This window comes from Lissotriton helveticus, chromosome 11, assembly GCF_964261635.1.
Source record: "Lissotriton helveticus chromosome 11, aLisHel1.1, whole genome shotgun sequence".
Classification (NCBI taxonomy): domain Eukaryota; kingdom Metazoa; phylum Chordata; class Amphibia; order Caudata; family Salamandridae; genus Lissotriton; species Lissotriton helveticus.
The window spans coordinates 299,460,858-299,480,098 of record NC_136072.1 but is presented as its reverse complement, the minus strand read 5'-3'; positions in this window follow the sequence as shown (position 1 = coordinate 299,480,098).

The following is a 19,241-nucleotide window of genomic DNA, read 5'->3' as shown; positions in this document are numbered from 1 at the left end:
GTTAACTCTGACATTAATCAGAAGACTTTAGACAAACAACTGAGTATTACCGAAGGGTCTGCTAAAGGGGGAGTATCTAGTGGCAAAAGTTGTGATTTAATACAAAAGACACTGGCCACTGCAGAGATCCGAAGTGATGACACAGAGTCTTTAGACTCAGCTGGCAACTTTTACTCCATGACCGATCTTTCACAAGCACTAGACTCTGATAGTATAGATGAGATGGTACAGGATATTGGATCATTGCAGGGACAGGAGAAATCTTATTCTGATCTAGGCCAAGAAGAGCTTAGTAACCCTGAAGAATTAGATTCAGATCCAGAGGAGTCCCCGAATAGACTTGAATGGGGGGGTGAAGAAGAAGCAGAGAAATCTAATTCTACACTGCGGGGGCAAAATAGGTCTACTCTGCTTCCAACATTCCTAAACCCTGAATATCACAACTTATCTGATGATGTACCTGAAATAACATTGGAAGTCCTATATCGTGTAATGTTACATCACAGAGAAGAAACCAAAACTGAAAATCTCCGAACCCAGGGAGCTGTAAAAAAGTTACAAAATAACTTGAGAAAAGTTATGAAAATTTCCAATGATACAATTGTCAGAATTACTGAGACGGAAAATAGAATTTCACAAATGGAAGATTCTATGGCACAGCAGAGTACACAACTAAAATCTATTGGAGGGTCTGAAAGAAGAGACTAATTGGAAGCTAGTGGATTTGGAAAACAGATCGCGCCGCAATAATCTCCGAGTCCTTGGTGTGCCGGAAGGGAAGGAAAATTCAAATCCACGTCATTTCATGATAGAGCTTTTCTCTGCTGCCTTCCCAGAGCTAAGTCAATGGAATTGGGAGACTGAAATTCAAAGGGCGCACAGATTTCCGTTCCGGGCAAGGCAAGATTCTGCTTCTAAACCACGAGCTATTCTGATATCATTGAATATTTTTTTAGCCAGAGAAGCACTCTACGATTTGGCAAGACCTAATAAAAAGCGTAAGGTTCGTGATATTGAATTTTTTGTGCGACCGGATTACTGTCATACTACTGTGCAATTAAGATGGCAGCTAAGACAGCTTATTACCTTATTCCAGGCAAAAGGAGTCCAAGCATTCCTTTTAAATCCGGCCAAACTTAAAGTGATACATAAAGAACGCTCTGTTTTTTTCTCCTCCGAGGTGGCAGCCAAAGAATTTTTGATGTCTATATGAGAGGATCATGGACTTTGAAATATGAACTATGAGTTTAGAACTAATATGGCTATAGCTCAAACCTGTGTCTATTTCTATTAGGAATACAACAAGAATTTAATGTAGCATATATTGGCACATACTAATACGTTAAAAAGGGGGAAAGCAGGCTTAGTAAAGGCTAGTAAAAGATTTACCAAATGAATGATAAAATGTGCTCATTATGATTAGTGGCTCTAAAATGATTATGAAGAGGGTATAATAATCGCGATAAGAACCACACGATGAGAACCACCTAGCGCTCATCACATCATCAACACGAGGGACTACTATGTCCCTCTGCCCTGATAGCACTGGGGGGGGGGGGGTGGGGGGGGCTCAGGGGGAGCCCAGAGGGGGGTGTGGGGAGGGTTGGGGAAAAAAGCAAAGTTGCAAGTAAAAACAGAACGTCTATTATTTCACTATGTGTAGCTATTGTGTTATGTCTTGTTAAGTTTGCTGTTACGGAGAAATGTTTAAAATTTCACCTGATCATATACAGGCATTTTTGGCATAATCTGGTACCTCATCTGAGAAATAAATGTTGTTATAAATGGGAAAATTATGTGTTTGCTCTTGGAATATATGTGGCTTGAATAATAGAAAGAAGAGGGGGATAGTGGCACAAATCTTACAGTCTATGAAAAATGATATATTGTGTATTCAGGAATCACATATAATGTGGAAGGATAGACATCTATATACAGATCTAGGTATGCAGTTAGCTGTATGTACGTCCCAAGGTTCAACAACAAAAGGTGTTGCTATCTTATTCAGGAAGGGCCTGGGCATACTAATTCGTCATAAGGCAGATAAATATGGTAGATGGGCAATATCAGAGTTCAAAATCAATGACATATTATGGACTGTTTGTGCTGTCTATGCTCCAAATGTGGATGACCCAGCTATCCTGGATCTTCTAAATTTGGAACTAGCCAATTGGTCTTCCTCATTAATACTTTGTGGTGACTTTAATATTCATTTAGATTCTAATAAGGATATTTGCGATGTATCCTGCTATCAGGGGGTTAAAAAGAAGTCATTTATGTCTTTACGGTCATTGGTTTTGGACCATGGTTTAGCTGATGTAGTCTATGAAAAAAAAACACCATCTCCCGTGTTTACATTCTTTTCCCATCCACATAAAAAGTTTGTACGTTTGGATTATTTTCTCCTAAGGAAATCGTTTATTCAGGATACAAATTTTGAGGTATTTCCACGCATAATCTCTGACCATAACCCCATACTGATTGAAATCAAAACTGATAATTCAACTATTCAACCGAAGCTTTGGACCTTTGATCGTAAATTACTATTTGATTCAGAATACTTAGATATGATGGCTATATGGATGAAAGAATTTTTTGATTTCAATAGAGGAACTGCTTCTGTGCAAATTGTGTGGGATACGTTCAAATCAGGGATAAGGGGAGAGACACTCTCTTATACTATTAAAAAACAGAAAATGATGCGTGAAAAGAATGAAAAAGCATTTGAGAAAGTATTATTTTGGGAAAAGAAACTAATAACAGCAATCGTATGCCAACAACCAATATCTGATATAGAATCGAGTCTAGCGATCAGTAAAGCTATCTGTTACGAATTCTTTGCAGATAAATCAGCACAACAGATGGCAAGTTATAAGACCCAGATTTATGAAATAGGTGAAAATACAGGGAAAATTTTGGCAAAAAGAACTAGACAAAAAGAAGCTTACAACACTATTAATATAATTCAAGATGAATTTGGACAAATGCATAATAAACAAGAGGAAATTCTGGAAGTTTTTCGTAAATTTTATCTTAAACTTTACACACAAGAGAATGACCAGTATTTGTCTCATATATGTTTGAATTTTGCCATGGAAAATCTCCTACCAACCCTCTCTTATGATCAAAAGCTGGCGTTGGATGCTGCGATTACTTGGGAAGAAATTGAAAACGCACTAAATTTACTATCAATACGCAAAGCAACCGGTCCGGACCTTATCCCGCTAGAATTTTATAAGTCTTTTAGAAGCTATATAAAGTGCGATATGCTTATAATGTTTCTAGAGGCCCAAAAAGGTGTACCACCAGAATCTTGGGCTACATCAGTAATCATGACGTTCTTAAGAAAAGATAAAGATCCAGTTAATCCAGCTTCATATAGGCCAATATCTTTAATCAATGCCGATAGTAAGATATATTCGAAAATACTTGCCACAAGACTATCAAAGATAATACCGCTAATTGTTTCTCGTTGGCAACATGGATTTATTCCTAACAGAGATACGGCTGACCATATACGCAGAATCATAGCTATGATGGATTGGGCAGAGGCCTCTAATACATCAATAGGGATTACCCTGTTAGACGCTGAAAAAGCGTTTGATAGAGTGGCGTGGCTCTATCTCTGGGACTTGTTATCCTTGAAAGGTTTCGGACCAGGAATAATAAATGCATTTAAGGCATTATATAAAAATCCAGTATCAGCAATCAAAATAGGCTCTACAAAGTCTGCATTATTCCCTATTCAGCAAGGAACACGCCAGGGATGCCCATCCTCTCCTCTTCTTTTCGCCATATATATAGATATCTTTCTTAATCATTTAAATAGGGACGAGAATATAGTACCGGTACAGCTAGGAGGCACTGAATATAGAGCTCTCGCCTATGCAGACGACCTGGTAGTGGTTACTAAAGATATTGAAAAAACCTTTTTGAGGATTGAAGAATTAGCGGAGACATTTGGATCTTTCTCTGGATATAAATTAAATCTGTCTAAAACTCAAGTTCTTTTTATAGGTCCAAATCCACCGCCAATTAGAAATATAGTTTCTGAGGCAGTCTATTTAGGAATTAAACTGACTACACCTATTTCAAAAATTCCTAGTCTAAATTATACCCCGATTCTTAAAAAGGTGAAGTTAACCTTGGAAAGAATAAATCATTTACATCTATCTCTCCATGGTAGAAATAATGTCTTAAAGATGCTTATATTGCCGAAATTTATTTATTTATTTAGAACAATCCCTCTAGAATTTCCTGTAAGCTTTTTTCAAGAAATTGAAAGAAGCGCAGTTAGATTTTTGTGGGGCTATAGAGGCATTAGGCGAGCATATAAGAAGATGATTATACCGAAAGATAGAGGGGGTTGGGCTGCACCACATTTTCTATTCTACTATCTAGCAGCTGTACTTCAATATATATCTCCGTTGATTGTCGGTAATAAAATCCCTACTTCTTTGGCAATATACCCAAATATATTTGAACTTGTATTAGATACTGAAGCTAATCATCATCTGCTAAAAATAATAGAACCAAGCTACTATAAAAAAACAAAATTTAAGATTCTAACGGCAGCTTATAAAGCTTGGCGAATTATTAAAAAAGTGGCTGGTATCAGAAAAGTCACAAGATACACTCCATTAAATTCAATCCATTGCTTCCCTTCAATTTTTAGAGTCCAAGTGATGAAAAAATGGAATAATAAGGGGATTTTTTTTCTTTCTGACTTATACACACATAACTACGATTCGTTACTCTCTTTTGGTGAACTTCAAAAGAATTTCAAAATTCCTTCCCATGATTATTTTAAATACTTACAGATCTATAGCTTTTTACACTTACCTTCTAATATAGCAAGGCAGGATTTAGAGCCAATTTTGCTTATAGATAGCTTAACCAATAAAAGAAAAATAGGCTATTATTATAATATCTTAATGACTTACCTTCCGGACGACTTTAATAATCTGTGTGGTAAATGGGAAGAAAAATTACGAACAAAGGATTTATGTTTAAAAGACTCGATTAAAATGGCTACCACTATCCTATTCTCTGGGCACACCCGTACTCAACATTATATGATTCTGTGTGACCTTTATTATACACCTGCTAAGGTTTTGAAATGGGGGTCTTCTGCGGGAATTAATTGTAATCGGTGTAATATGAGAGGGGCTGACACAATACATATGTTTTACTCTTTTGCAAAACTTGCAAGGTTAATATCTGATATTCAAAACTTTATTGAAAACATTTTCTGTAAAACTATTGCTATATCACCTGAATTATTACTATTTGGTGTCTCCAAAGACTCAATGGATCTAGAACAAGCGAACTTATTATTTATCATGATGTTTGAATTGCGTGCATGTATTACGCAGGATTGGATCAGCCCAGAACCGCCGTCGTTCTCCACGTGGAGGGGTCGATTCTTAGCCAGATACAAACTTGAAATGGCAATATATGCAACCAAGGGAAGAAAAAGGAAACTACTTGGCATACAAATTTGGACACCAATTCAAAACTGGATTGATGGAGTAATGACCTAAAAAGATGTATTCTTTTTCATTCTCTATGTTTTGTATTTCTTTTTGAATATATTTTCTCACAAAATGTATATGCATACTCTGAATAAGGGAAGGATATGTTTTAATCTGTTTAAACTTGCAACTTAAATCTCAATAAAAAAAAAAAAAAAAAAAAAAGAAGTGGTCAAACTTCAAGATTGGCGCCGTGGGAATGGGCTTCGCATGCCTGTCTTTATTCTTTAACTTATTCAAGTTGTGTGATTTTTTTTGTCTTTATAATCACGTTCAAATGCGGTGGCTTCAATGGAAACCTTATTCCAAATGGGAGGCTCCCAAATGAGGCAGAATGGGTGAAAAATCTCCCAGTTTGCTTACTTGCACAGGAAGAGAAGCTCTCTCTGGGGTGTGGTCTGCTGAGGTGGAAGGTGCTGGAGCCTGGCAATGGGCAGTTGGAAGGAGAGACCCCTTGACTGTCACCCAGGCCCCTAACAGCGCCAGAAGAAGCGCTCAGGACCGGTGCGCAGAAGCAGGGGCCTCTGCACTGGGAGAAGAGAGGTGCAGGGAGCCAGTGAAGACCGCTCCCTGCAGAATGCAACCTCTTGGAAACCTGGAGGGCAAAGGAGAATGCTCCCATTGGTTGGGGTACGCTGCCAGGAGCAAGAAAATGCAAAAATGGTGCAGATCGGAACCCCAGGGGCTGAAATATGGCCCCCTGAAGGTGGGCGACCTTTGACCCCTAAGAAGAACAACGACGAAATGCATGGGGCTCCGCTGCTGGTCTCAGAGATGCCCCGGGGGTGGGTCAGGTCCCGGTGGCTGCCCCCAAGGAGAAGTAAAGCCGGGGAGCGCCATCGCACGCCCCGTAAAGGTGCCCTGCATGGGGACCAGGAGCCCACCCTGGCTCCCACCAAAGATGAAGGCATGGGAGCGCCGTTGCGCCCCCTCCCGTAAGGAGGAAACCGGGGAGCGCCATCGCGCTGCCAGGACAATACCCTCATGGGGTGCCAGGAGCCCACCCTGGCCCCCCGACGAAAATGGCGATGGGGCGCGCCATTGCGCAACCCCATGAGGAGGAGCAGGAGGAGGGGGCCGGGACCCCATCCCCGGGCCCCGAAGCTGTGCTGGGGAGCGCCGTCGCGCTCCCCATGAAGTTGTGTGTGAGGAGACCAGGAGCCCACCCTGGCCCCCGATGAAGAGCCGAGGTTGGGGAGCACCGTTGCGCTCCCCAGGACGGAGTGCCTGGGGGCCCGGGACCCCATCTCCGGGCCACGTGAGGAAGAAGAGGGGGAGTGCTCTCATGCTCCCCCGTGGCCCTGCTCAAACAGCGGGACCCGGCGTAGAGCGGGAAGACCAGGTCAGAGCGGACGGCTCCCGTGGCAGCACGATAGAGTGCTGGCCCATTGGGGAGCCGGCAGGGGCAGCCAGGGGTGGGCTCCCGGGCTGCCCTACAATGAGGCGGCAATGCGGGGCTCCCAGGTGGGACCAGAACCTCTGAAGGAAAAGAGGAGGCGGCAATGCGGGCGCACAGGTGGGACCGCGCCCTGCAGGACTATGAGCGGCCAGGGGTGGGCTCCCTACGCGGCAGGAATCACTCACCGGGAGAGGAGCAGCCGGGGGTGGGCTCCCCGAGCTGTGAAGTATACCCTGGGGGTCCGGGTGGGACCAGGCCCCCCACCGAAGAGCAGAATGCGTCGAAGCCGACAGCCGGAGGATCACGCTCTCCCCAGCTCAGCGGGGGAGCCGCTAATCGAATATGCATGCCTTCCCATAATCCCTTACAGGCCAGGACTGGCCTGCAAGGTCAAAACATAAAGTTTTTCAGATTGTGGTGGCCCCAGGAGAACGGGGTCACCGCCACATTGGTGAAAAGGTACAGGGGGAGCTGCTTGAGAGGTGCAGTCTCCCCCAGCATGAAACTGGAAGTCCCTCCCTTAGGGGTCCATTAGGATGGTGGGCGGACTTAGCCATGTTACACTTTGAAATGCGGGGGGGGTACCATAGGTACCCCCCATGTGCACCCCCCACCCCCCAGACTCCCAGGGGGACGGCAACGGGCCCCCGCAGGGAGTCTCCGCATGCCTTTTCGTGCACGCATTGCCGCCACGGAAAGGCATTGGAAAATGCCCATCATATTATGGCTGGCACCGCCACCATATTATTCCAAAAGCGGTGGTCGGTCTTTCCGTCTGCCGAGGTCCCCCCACCATACTAATATGGCAGGGGGGAAAACAAGTGTGGATGTTGGGCGGATTGCCCCCGCCAGGCTGGCAGTACCGCCAGCCTGGCGGGGGCAATCCGCCCGACATCATAATGGGCCCCTAAGTGTCTTGGGGATTGGAGAGAATAACCCCTCAAGGGCTCAGCATGCATTTTAAACCTTCTGGGCTGGAACTTTTATTTTTCAGCTGAGGGTGATTGAAAAGTGCTTCATGAAGTAAAGGGCTGAGGTGGTGGATGTCTGGAAGAAGCATCCCCTGGAGCTGAAGAGGTGTAATTGCACCACAAATGCTTTTACTAATGTTATTCTTTATAGAGGGACTGAAGTTCATGTGTTTAATGTGAAGTACATGATTAAGGTGGAGTCATATGCAAAATGGATTTAAGTGGTTAGACATTCCTGCTAGGGTGTCTGACTGTATTTACTTAAACCTGTGATTTTATCTGTGATGCCTTTAGGGGCTGTAATTGCAATGCATTCTAATGATATCCAAATGTTATGATTACTGTCACTCTAAAGTGATGCTTAAACGTGTATTCTTGCTGCTGCGCTCAGGTGAAGAATCCAGACTGTTAGCCCTTAAGATATCGAGGTGCATACCTTATGGTCAATAGGAAATGCTCAGTCAGAGTTGTGTGTCACCAAGGCAGGGTTACCTATTTTAAATGCTGGTGGAAGTACTGGGGTGGGTCGCCACTGGAATGGTGCCAGTGCGCAGGGCCCTTGCTCGAGGTTATGATCCACTAACTGCATTGGGGCAAGATGATGTGCATACATGGGAGTGGTGGTACTAGACCCCACCCCCTCTTGCGGGAGGGGTGGAGAGGTTATCCAGTGTCACAAAGTAATTCCAACAGCTTATGTATATTTGTAAATTGGTGCATAGTATTGAGTAGTGTGTGTGTTTAATAAATGTACTCTTACTTTTATAAAGCAAAGTACAGACTGGACAATCAATTATTGAGTGTTATTTTTGCGCACCTGCAAATAGCGATTACTAGCCCACACCACCTCCCTTGAGTGCAACAGTAGGGAAAGAGTTGGATAGCGGAGGGGTCAAAATTACTCTTCCCACTCCAGTGAGTGCAACAGTAGGGAAAGTGTTGGATAGAGGAGGGGTAAAAATTACTATTTCCACTCCAGTGAGTGCAACAGTAGGGAAAGTGTTGGATAGTGTAGGGAAAAAAAATACTATTTCCACTTCAGTGAGGGCAAAAGTAGGGAAAGTGTTGGATACAATTTACAAACGTATCAATTAAATAATTATAAAAAATAAATAACCAATGAGTAATTCATTATTTATAAATCATTTGTAATAATAATAAGTAAATATTAATAATTACTTTTTTATAATTAAATTACTTACCACACAATTCTCCTACAAACCTACAACCCACTCATAAAAAACACAATTAATATAATTATCAATACATTAATTAATACTAACTAATAACCAATTTTTGTATTAATTAATAATACATTAATTGTAAATAATAATAAATAAATATTAATAATTATTTTATTAAAATTAAATTACTTCCCACCCTAGCCCCCATAAACCCACAACTTGCTCCTATAAAAATAACAACATGAATACCATTATCTATTATGTAATTAATATTAATTAATAACCAACTAATAATTAATTATAAATTGATTATAAAATACTAATAAATCATTATTAATAATTACTTTATTATAATTAAATTACTTCCGACCCTATTCCCCTATAAACCCACAACTCACTCCTAAAACAATTTGACAGTTTATATAACTATATATTAATTAATTCATACTAATTAATAACCAATTAATAATTAATTAATAATTAATTAATTATACATACTAATAAATACACATTAATAATTACTTTATTATTATTACATTACTTCCACCCTATTCCCCTATAAACCCACAATCCGCTCCTAAAAGATTTTACACAATTTATATATTTGTCTATTAATGATTTAATATTAATTAATAACCAATTAATAATTAATTATTAATGCATTAGCTATAAATACTAATAAATAAACATGAACAATTATTTATTAAAAATAAATTACTTCCCACCCTATTCCCCTATAAACCCACAACCCACTACAGAACTCAATTATGCAAACATTATTTTACATACAAATATTTCCTGCTAAAAATGTAACACACATTTAAAAAAAATAATACACTATACCCAAAAATTACCTCACATACTTTTAACACACATACTAAAATACAGAACACTAATATAAACATCAATATAATTAGCAACGATTTTTTTACAAACAATATTACTGTGTTTGATATTAAATAAAACAATATTTCTTACCTTACTGTCAATATTCTGTGCCACGATATTCTTGATGTCGATATTCTTGACCTACGATATTTAAAACTCGATATTATGGTAGGTCGAAATAAAAAACTCGATATTCTATCTGTGCACCAATCCACTTTACCAACCAAGCTTTAATTCTGTGACTCTCTAGTTACACACAGACCTCTGCAGTGCATTAATTAATAGAGGCTTCGTAATGTACTTTAGTAAATTTTTCACAGAGTAACAACTTTTACAATTTATTTTTCATTTGAGCTGCGCAGTTTTTCATATGTAGCTACCTGTTGGTGAAAGAGCAAAAAACAAGTAGACAAATATTTACAAGAATTGTCGCTAAGCATTTTTCACGCTACTTAGCAGCAATTTTTTTACCGCTATGTATCGTCAAATCCTAACGCTATGTTTGAGAAGCATTTGCAATACTTTGCTATGTGGCGTGGGGATAGGATCAGCTAGCGGTGGGGATAAATGATGCTAACGCCAGCATTAAGACGTTAAAAAATATCCATATATGCGCGAAAAAAGTGACGTCGGGCCAATTAGCAGCAAGCAAATTTATGCTAGTTAGCCAAACATCACTTTTCAGCATTTAACAGCAAAAAAGTTCACAAATATGCCCCTAAGTTTGGCGGGAGGTGGAACCTGAACGCAGAATGGAGTAGCCAGGATCAAATTTGGCTCAGGACAACTATCCCCCAACCCCCTCAACAGCCAGGATGACCAGCCAGAGTCCATAGGAAAGAGGAAGATGTAGAGAATGATATCCTGATTGTGGAGGTGACGGAGAATCAACACCAACTCTTCGTCAGCTTGAAGGTGTCTTTGGGGACCAAAAATGATCCATGGCAGTCCATAGTCAACAAGGTGAACTCTGTCGCATAAGTCAAGAGGACAGTGACGGACTGCAAAAATTGCTGGCATGATGCCAAGTGCAAGACTAAGTAGAAACTTGCCAGCAATTGACAGGAAGCACTGCAGAATGGAGGTGGGAGTCCAGCACTCCCAGGAGCAGCTTGATGCCTTGGAGGAACAGGTGTCCGCAGTCATCTGTGAGGAGTCGGTGGTTGAAGTAGAGGGAATGGACGGTGCTGACTATGACCAACTACATCAACAACAGGGTAAGTAACAACAAGGGGGGGGAAATATGTCATGTTGTACTGTCCAGGCACCTATGCCTCAGCGCTATCCCACACTGTGTGCAGGTCAAACTCTAGCCACATAAGTACTTTGGGGCTTATTCACAAGCACTTTACGCTGTCGGCTTGTCACTTATTCCCTTATTAAAAGTGACATACCGGGTAGTGCAAGAGCCGTGTAACTAAGCCCTTCATGTGTGCAAAAGTGACAAGTGAACAATCATCTGTCTCATATCGAAATGTCTGCATCAGGCAGTGCTTCAAGTCTCATAGTGAGCCTAGATTAACACACAGTGTAATAGCAGGCATGTGGATTCTACATTGCCACTTTCCTGTACTAACTATGGGGCATATATACCATTGCATGTCCTTTTCATGGTAAGTGAAGGGTAGGAAGAGGCCTCATTCACAAAGTGTCATTAGCAAACCGTAACTGGCTACACGCTGCATTGCAAATAAGAAGTGCATATATCCATCAGAATGTCGCTAAAAGCGATGTTCTGTTGGCAATATGACACAGTATTAATGGCCTTGGGTATTGTGATGAATGTCACCAATGTACATACGTGACATATGGGCCCTAGGTAATGTCAAACGTGTCTGGTTGCAAATGCAACCAGATAGGTTTGACTCAACATGCTTCCATTCACTAATGCAATAAAGTAACCAAAACAAAGAAGTACATCTCATCTATGTGCACAACCCTGTGCTGTTGTAAAAAGGTTTGCTGTGGACAAATGCAGCCATCCCAGAACCCTGCCTCAAAATTTCCTGTCTTGTAGCTTTCCTGTTGTCATCATTGCCACGGCAGGGAAAAACAAAAGGGGAGGGCGCACACAATCTCAGTATGGGACAGTCCTTTGTATGTGTATATTTGCCTGGTTGCATAGATGAAGTGCTTGCTGAACCATGTCTAGTCAAAATCTTGTCAAAATGACCCTCGGTTGTGAAATCTCACCATCACCCAAAAATTGCATCATCTTGGCTGCTGCAAGACACATAAAACCTCGTAGCAGTTTGCAAAATTAGTCTGTTGTGGATAGGCACAAACAGTGGCAGCTGGTGGCTTTTGAAATTGGTGAGGACTAAAATTATTTCCATACTGCACCGCGGCGAGCGAGCGCTGCGAGCGAGCCCGAACAACCTACAGGTTTTTTTTTTAATAAAAGAGTGGATTAATGGTGCATTTTCAAGCAAATTTGAGGAAGCAGGAAGGTTAATAAAGCAATATGAGCACTTAGAATATCTGCCCCCATCCATGACTTTCTGAACCATGACAGCTTGTTTCAAATCTGCCTGCACCCACTAAATGGCTGTGCCGCAAACTGTTGCATCATTACTGCCTGTGCCGGCACCCACTGCATGCAACATCACAGCAGCCTGCACCATTAGCCGCTTGCGCCACATCCCACAGATCTACACAAAGTCTGCTTCTATGCACATATCAATTGCAACTAGAGTTAGGCCATGCCTGCACCGGAACGTCTCTGCTGTCCTGGACCGGCTTTAACATCATATGGCATATTCTTGTATATTTTTGAATTTGATGGTGTTTCTAGAAGGTGGACCGAAATGTGAGGCAATTGACTAGAATGATGCTGTGAACAGACCTGCCAATAGCTAACGTTAAGTACTCGTGTAATACGATGTGGACACAGTTTTTGATAGAGAGGGCACTCCTGAAAGTCTCTGCTTTGAACTAGTTCTTTGAAATTCAAAGATGCATGTTATCAGCTGCCGAGAGATTTCATTACAGACCCCATGCTGTGAGATTCCAAGAAGAGTCCTATATAGGACATACATTTAAATAAAAATTGCCAAGAGGAAAAACGGCTTTGAAATCGTCTTCTTGATAGGAAAAATAACTCCTGATTGACAGCACACACTGCATAATTCAATGTCCTCTGTTTTCATTGACAGCAGAAAATTATTAGTAATGGCAGCTACGTGCTGAGGTCTCACACTGCTAAACTCTCGCTGGCATGCGTCGCAGGTGCTTCCCGTCATGCCCAATGCAGATCAGTGAGGCATATTACCAACAACTAGCGATAATTATCACTATGTTGGTTTAGCGGCGATATTTTTATCGCCGAGCTGCTGCGATTTTTATCGCTTAGGAACCTTGCTATTATCAAGGTATATCTCCTAAGCGATAAAATTAACATAACATGGCTAAGAACTGCTCAGGGGCAGGTGTTAGCTTTTGGAGATATTAGCGCGAATATCTCCAAAAGTTGGTAATAGGAGATAGCGATGTTAGCGACTGGAAACAGTCGCTAACATCTTGGCACGCCCACTTTGCATGTTATTAGTGATAAATATCACTGACATGCAAAGCGGGGCCCAAGATGGTCGCTATCTCCTACTAGCTGTCGCTAACTGGTGTTAGCGACAGCTAGGTAATAGGGAGATAATTTTATCTCCGCTTTCTTGGCTTTTAAAGCCAAAAAAGCGGAGGTAAACCCCCTTGATAATATGCCCCAAAGTCTTTTAAAGCTTGCCTACTGTAAAGCCAAACCGACCGTGCATGATGAATGTCAGATAAAAAATAGTATCACGTTCTTAACAGTGCTTCATTCTGACATCGCTGGCCTTAGCTGTCTAATATGCCGCAATTTATTTTACTGGCACAAAGGAAAACGTAATTGGTCCATTAGAAAGAATGTGTAGATTTAAAGTGGATACAAACTGCATATGCACGTGTTAGCATTAACTCAGAGCAGAATGCTAATTGACTGCCTCTGTTTAAATGGTGTTTACCCTCACATCCGCGAGAGTGCCTCCCCCGCTCTTCGAGGAGAGATTACACTAGCACCCTGCCGCAAAGCCTTGTATGTCAATGCGCCCTGTAATGGTAGGTGGCAAGGGCTGCATTTATTTATTTATGCATTTTTATAAAGCGTGGACTTTACCCGAAGGTGTCAGAGCGCTGTGCAATAGAACCAGTTACGTTACATGAGAGAAATGTTACAAAATAGAACATACAAAAATAGCAGGACACAGAATCAAACACTGCAAAAAACACAGTTGATGGACAGAATGTAGAACAATGTCATACATTCACCCCAGTACAAGGATCTGGGCCTAAATCCATCGTTTTTTTGCACTCCACACCACCCTGGGTTAGACACTGGCTATATGCAAATCAGCTCTGACCCTGTGCCTCATGGGAACAGTCCAGTCCGAACTACCAAGCCATGTCTTTCCCAGACCGGAATCAAGCATCCAAGGACCGGTTTCTGGCTATCAGCCTTCATCAGCCTGGATAGCTTGACTCCAGTGGTGTGGAGAGCCTGGGATTCACGTCTGAGCATACCCAGCCCACTCGGGGTGAAAATTGCAAAAAACACAGTTGATGGACAGAATGTAGAACAATGTCATACATTCACCCCAGTACAAGGATCTGGGCCTAAATCCATCGTTTTTTTGCACTCCACACCACCCTGGGTTAGACACTGGCTATATGCAAATCAGCTCTGACCCTGTGCCTCATGGGAACAGTCCAGTCCGAACTACCAAGCCATGTCTTTCCCAGACCGGAATCAAGCATCCAAGGACCGGTTTCTGTCTATCAGCCTTCATCAACCTGGATAGCTTGACTCCATTGGTGTGGAGAGCCTGGGACTCAAGTCTGAGCATACCCAGCCCACTCGGGGTGAAAATTGCAAAAAACACAGTTGATGGACAGAATGTAGAACAATGTCATACATTCACCCCAGTACAAGGATCTGGGCCTAAATCCATCGTTTTTTTGCACTCCACACCACCCTGGGTTAGACACTGTGTGGTATCTCCCTCCTCTGTTCCCCCCCGGCGGCTCTGCATGTGATGGTGCTGCTCGCGGTGACATCACTTAGAATGTCACCGCGACCAGCGTTCCAAGGCGAGCGCCGGGGACACTCTGAGGCGACAGCGGCAAGGAAGGCTGTGGCTGAGGTCACAGGAGTTAGCACTTATTAATAAACAGTTTATTGCCATTCACCACTCCGAGTTCTGGTCCTCATTTGCGGTGAATGCTACACTGGCGACGAGGGTCAAAAGCCTGTGACCTCAACACGCCGTGAAGTATGCGCCTGGAGGAAGATTAGCGGAAGGACAGCAGCTGAATCGTGTTGCTGCAGCCTGCCGACTGGGAAGGAAAACAGTCGCGTTTACAGACTGGCTGAGACGGACGACGCGAGGGGCAGCTCTGCAGAGGAGTTGAGCCGACATAATTGAGAAAAGACACGGAAAATCCTTGGTGCCTGGAGAGCGACGAGAGAAGTCCCCTCTCACTGACGCTCCGGAGGTGAGGTGCAGCTGTTTGTGCCCTGGTGCGCTGGAGCCAGACCTTCCGCTGTTGTGTGTCGGTGATTATTTTATAAATTGAAAGGTGAGGTAATCCCTGCCTGCGAGCGATCATAGCGCCACCTGAGCAGTGACTTTAAGCAGAAGTCCGGCGCATTTGTCACCAGCCCCTCTCACGAGGCTTTCAACGCGCGCTCCTCGATCAGCAGCAGGGCAGCGCTGTGTGGTGTCGGCACAGGGGCGTTAGAAGCCTGGCGTCAGTGGATGAAGTCTCCCTGCCCCACTGCTCAGAGTCCCAGCGTTAGCAGTGAGTAGCAGTTGGCACGCTTGGGTGAAAGCCCACCTGGAGTAAAGCAGGAAATATAATTAGAGGTAGAATCCAACTGCGTGGGATGGTGAAGCAACGCGTTTTGAACTGTCATTGACCTGAACCTGCCGGCGCTGCGAGGGAGCTTGAGGCGTGTAGGCTGTCTGAAGTACTGTCAGTGGAATGTCCAGGGGCCTCTGAGAGCACGACGTATAAGGAGCAAGGGGCCAACGAGCGCGGCGGAGCTGTGGTACAATGTCAGTATGACCTATCCTTGCGCCTGAGTGACTGTGGGTTCTGCTGCCAGCGCGGAAAGTGGAAGAACATCTGGTGGTCGCGCTTTTGGGAGCTCTGCAGTGTGACCACTGTGATGGGAGTACTGCCTTTACGTACTGCACCGAGGAAGCATATGTAATCTGTGACTTGGGGAACGTAGTGTTTACCTTTTTGGGAGGGACAGGTTTATATTTCCACGTGTATGTCGTAGCGAGTTGAAGCTGTGCTAGGCTGGTCAGACTTCTGCTCCCCCATGAGCATTTTCACTGGTAATCCAATTCCCCCTAGCCACTCCTATTAGGACAGGATCTCAGGTTTTCACTTATCGCAGTTTGTTGAAAGGAGGGTAGGTGCACGTTTGAAGGTTAGAGTTCTTCACTGTCTATCGTAAATTGAACATGCAAAGTGTGACTCCTCCACCCTTCTTCCTGACCAACCCAGGGGATCCCACCATCTTGTGGAAGAAATGGAAAAAAGTGTTCCTAAATTATGCTACTGTATGTGGGCCAAACTTGGGTCTAGAAAGAAAGGTTGCATTACTGGCCTATTACTTGGGCGCAGAGGGGGAAGAAGTCTTAGATCATCTCCCGGATTTGGGGGCACAGGAGGGAAGGGGTCTGAACGAATTTGAAATTAGTCTAAAGAAGTTAGATTTACACTACCTCCCCAAGACCAGCACAATTATGGAGAGGTACCATTTTGGTAAGAGGGCACAAAAGGATGGGGAATCTATAGAAGATTTTGTGTCTGAGTTGAGGAAGTTAGCTGCAACGTGCAAGTTTGGAGGAGCGAGTGAGGAGAGAATTAGGGACCAGTTCGTTTTGACCTGCAGGATGGAGCGAGTGCGTGAGGAGTTGTGGCTCAAAGATGACCCGCCGTTGAGAGAAGTTCTCATCATAGCCAAGCAGGTAGAGCACATGTTGCAGTGCGTCAAAGAAATTAAGCAGGATGCAGGGGAGAAGAAGATCGATGACAAGGTCAATGTCAGTGAGGTGGTATCCGAATGTGAGACTGTGTCTGTTGTTAAAGGTCAGAGGGCAGTAGGCAAGGAGCAGAAGGACAGCAGACCGGGAGGGTCATACAAGGGTACCTGTTACAGGTGCGGGAAACAAGGGCACCTAGCCAACGACAAGGAATGTCCCGCCCTCAGGTTCACATGCAATAAGTGTGGTAAGAAGGGCCATTTCAAGCAGTTTTGCAAGAGTGGGCAAGGGGCCAGTAGACAGATTAGAGACAGAACGAATGTGGTGAACGACGAATTTGTTGTGCAAGTACAAGAGTTGAAGATGCCAGGTCCCAGAAACCCCTTGAGAAAAGAAGTTACAGCACAGGTAGGAGAGGAACAAGTTGAAAGTCCCAAAGACACCATTAGAGTTGGAGATGTTGAATTAGATGCATTGTTTGACTCTTGTTCTCGAATAACTATCATTAATGCCAATGAGTTCTCGCGTTTGTCAAAAGGCAAGATAACCTTGAGGAGGTTAGACCTGAGACCAGGAGGGTATGCGGGGCGCCCCATCTCCATGAAAGGGTACTTCCTGAGTAAGATCGAGTACAGAAACAGGTCTACTGTCTCCAAAGTATATGTGTCCACTGTAGGGGACAACATTTTGGGGTGGCGCGCACAAAAGGGGTTAGGGGTGTACCTCAATCCCAACAGCAATCCCCAAATTTTAATACAGGAGATACAGGTGGGTGAGGCTGACATCACAATGTAAATGTAAATGTAAATGTAGTATACTTGTAAAGCGCACAGCTGCCCCAGCAAGGGGGCGTCCCGGCGCTGTATAACTCTGGGCAACCCGTCCTGGCTTTCCCTGTGGGATGGTCCCTTGCTGGGAGTCCCCAAGGTGGAGCCAGGCATCCCCGGAATTGGTGGGGCCATTGTGGAGATTAGGCAAGCTAATGCCCAGAGTTGCCGAGTGGAACCCCTGATTAGAGTAAGCACCGAAGCGAGAATTATCGAGTCCGCTGACCAAGGTCCACGACCCTGCCGCGTCGGGAATTGAACCCTGGTCCCAGGCTGACTTCTGCTCTCAGGCCTGCCGCCTCTAACCAGTGAGCCACACTACTCCACAAGAGAATTTGAAGAGATATTTAGGGAAGGGCTTGGGTGTTTGAAGAACTACTGCCACAAAATCAAATTGAAGAAGGATGTCAAGCCCGTTGTGGCAAAAGTCAGAAGACTCCCCATAGCCATTCAGGAGGAGGTCAGAACTGAACTGGAAAAACTGTGCAAGGCCGGAGTTATCGAACCTGTGGAAGCGACCGAATGGTTGGCGCCCATCGTGGCAGCGAAGAAGAAGGATGGGTCAGTCCGGCTCTGCATTGATTTGAGGGCACTCAACAAAGAGGTCGTTGTTGACCGATACCCCTTGCCGAACATCACCCAAATGATGAGTATGCTTGAGGGTGCCAAGGTGTTTTCCACCCTCGATCTCACCTCGGCCTATTTCCAGATAAAACTTCACGAGGAGTCTCAAGAACTCACTGCTTTTGTGACACCCATGGGCTCTTACAAGTTCAGAAGGATGCCTTTCGGCTTAGTCTCGGCGGCAGCCGTTTTTCAGAGAATCATGGGCAACATCCTGAAGGGCATCCCGGGCGTCATGTGTTACCAGGATGACGTGCTGGTGTTCGCAAAGAACCAAGTTGAGCATGATCAGAGACTGAGATGTGTACTGAGGAGGTTTCTGTCCCAGGGTCTTACCGTGAAGAAGAACAAATGCGTGTTTAGCTGTGCCGAGTTGGATTTCCTCGGTCACAAGATTACAGCAGAAGGCATACGTCCCAAGGTCGAGCTCCAAGACACCATTGTGAATCTGTCACCACCAAAGAACAAAGACGAGATCAAATCATTCATGGGGATGTTGGAGTTTTATGAAAAGTTCATCAAAAACTTAGCAGGCAGGACTTACGCCATCAGGCCGTTGCTGAAGAAAGAAAGCGAGTTCAAATGGAGCCAAGAATGCCAGAGCGAGTTCGAGGATGTAAAGAGAGCCCTTGCGGAGGCCCCTAGTTTGAAGTCCTACATGCCCAGCCGGACAACGATCCTCACCACGGATGCTAGTGCAAAAGGGTTGGGAGCGGTCCTTACCCAGAAAGACGTGGAAGGAGAAGAAACCGTGGCCTTTGCCTCAAGGTCACTCCGAAAATCTGA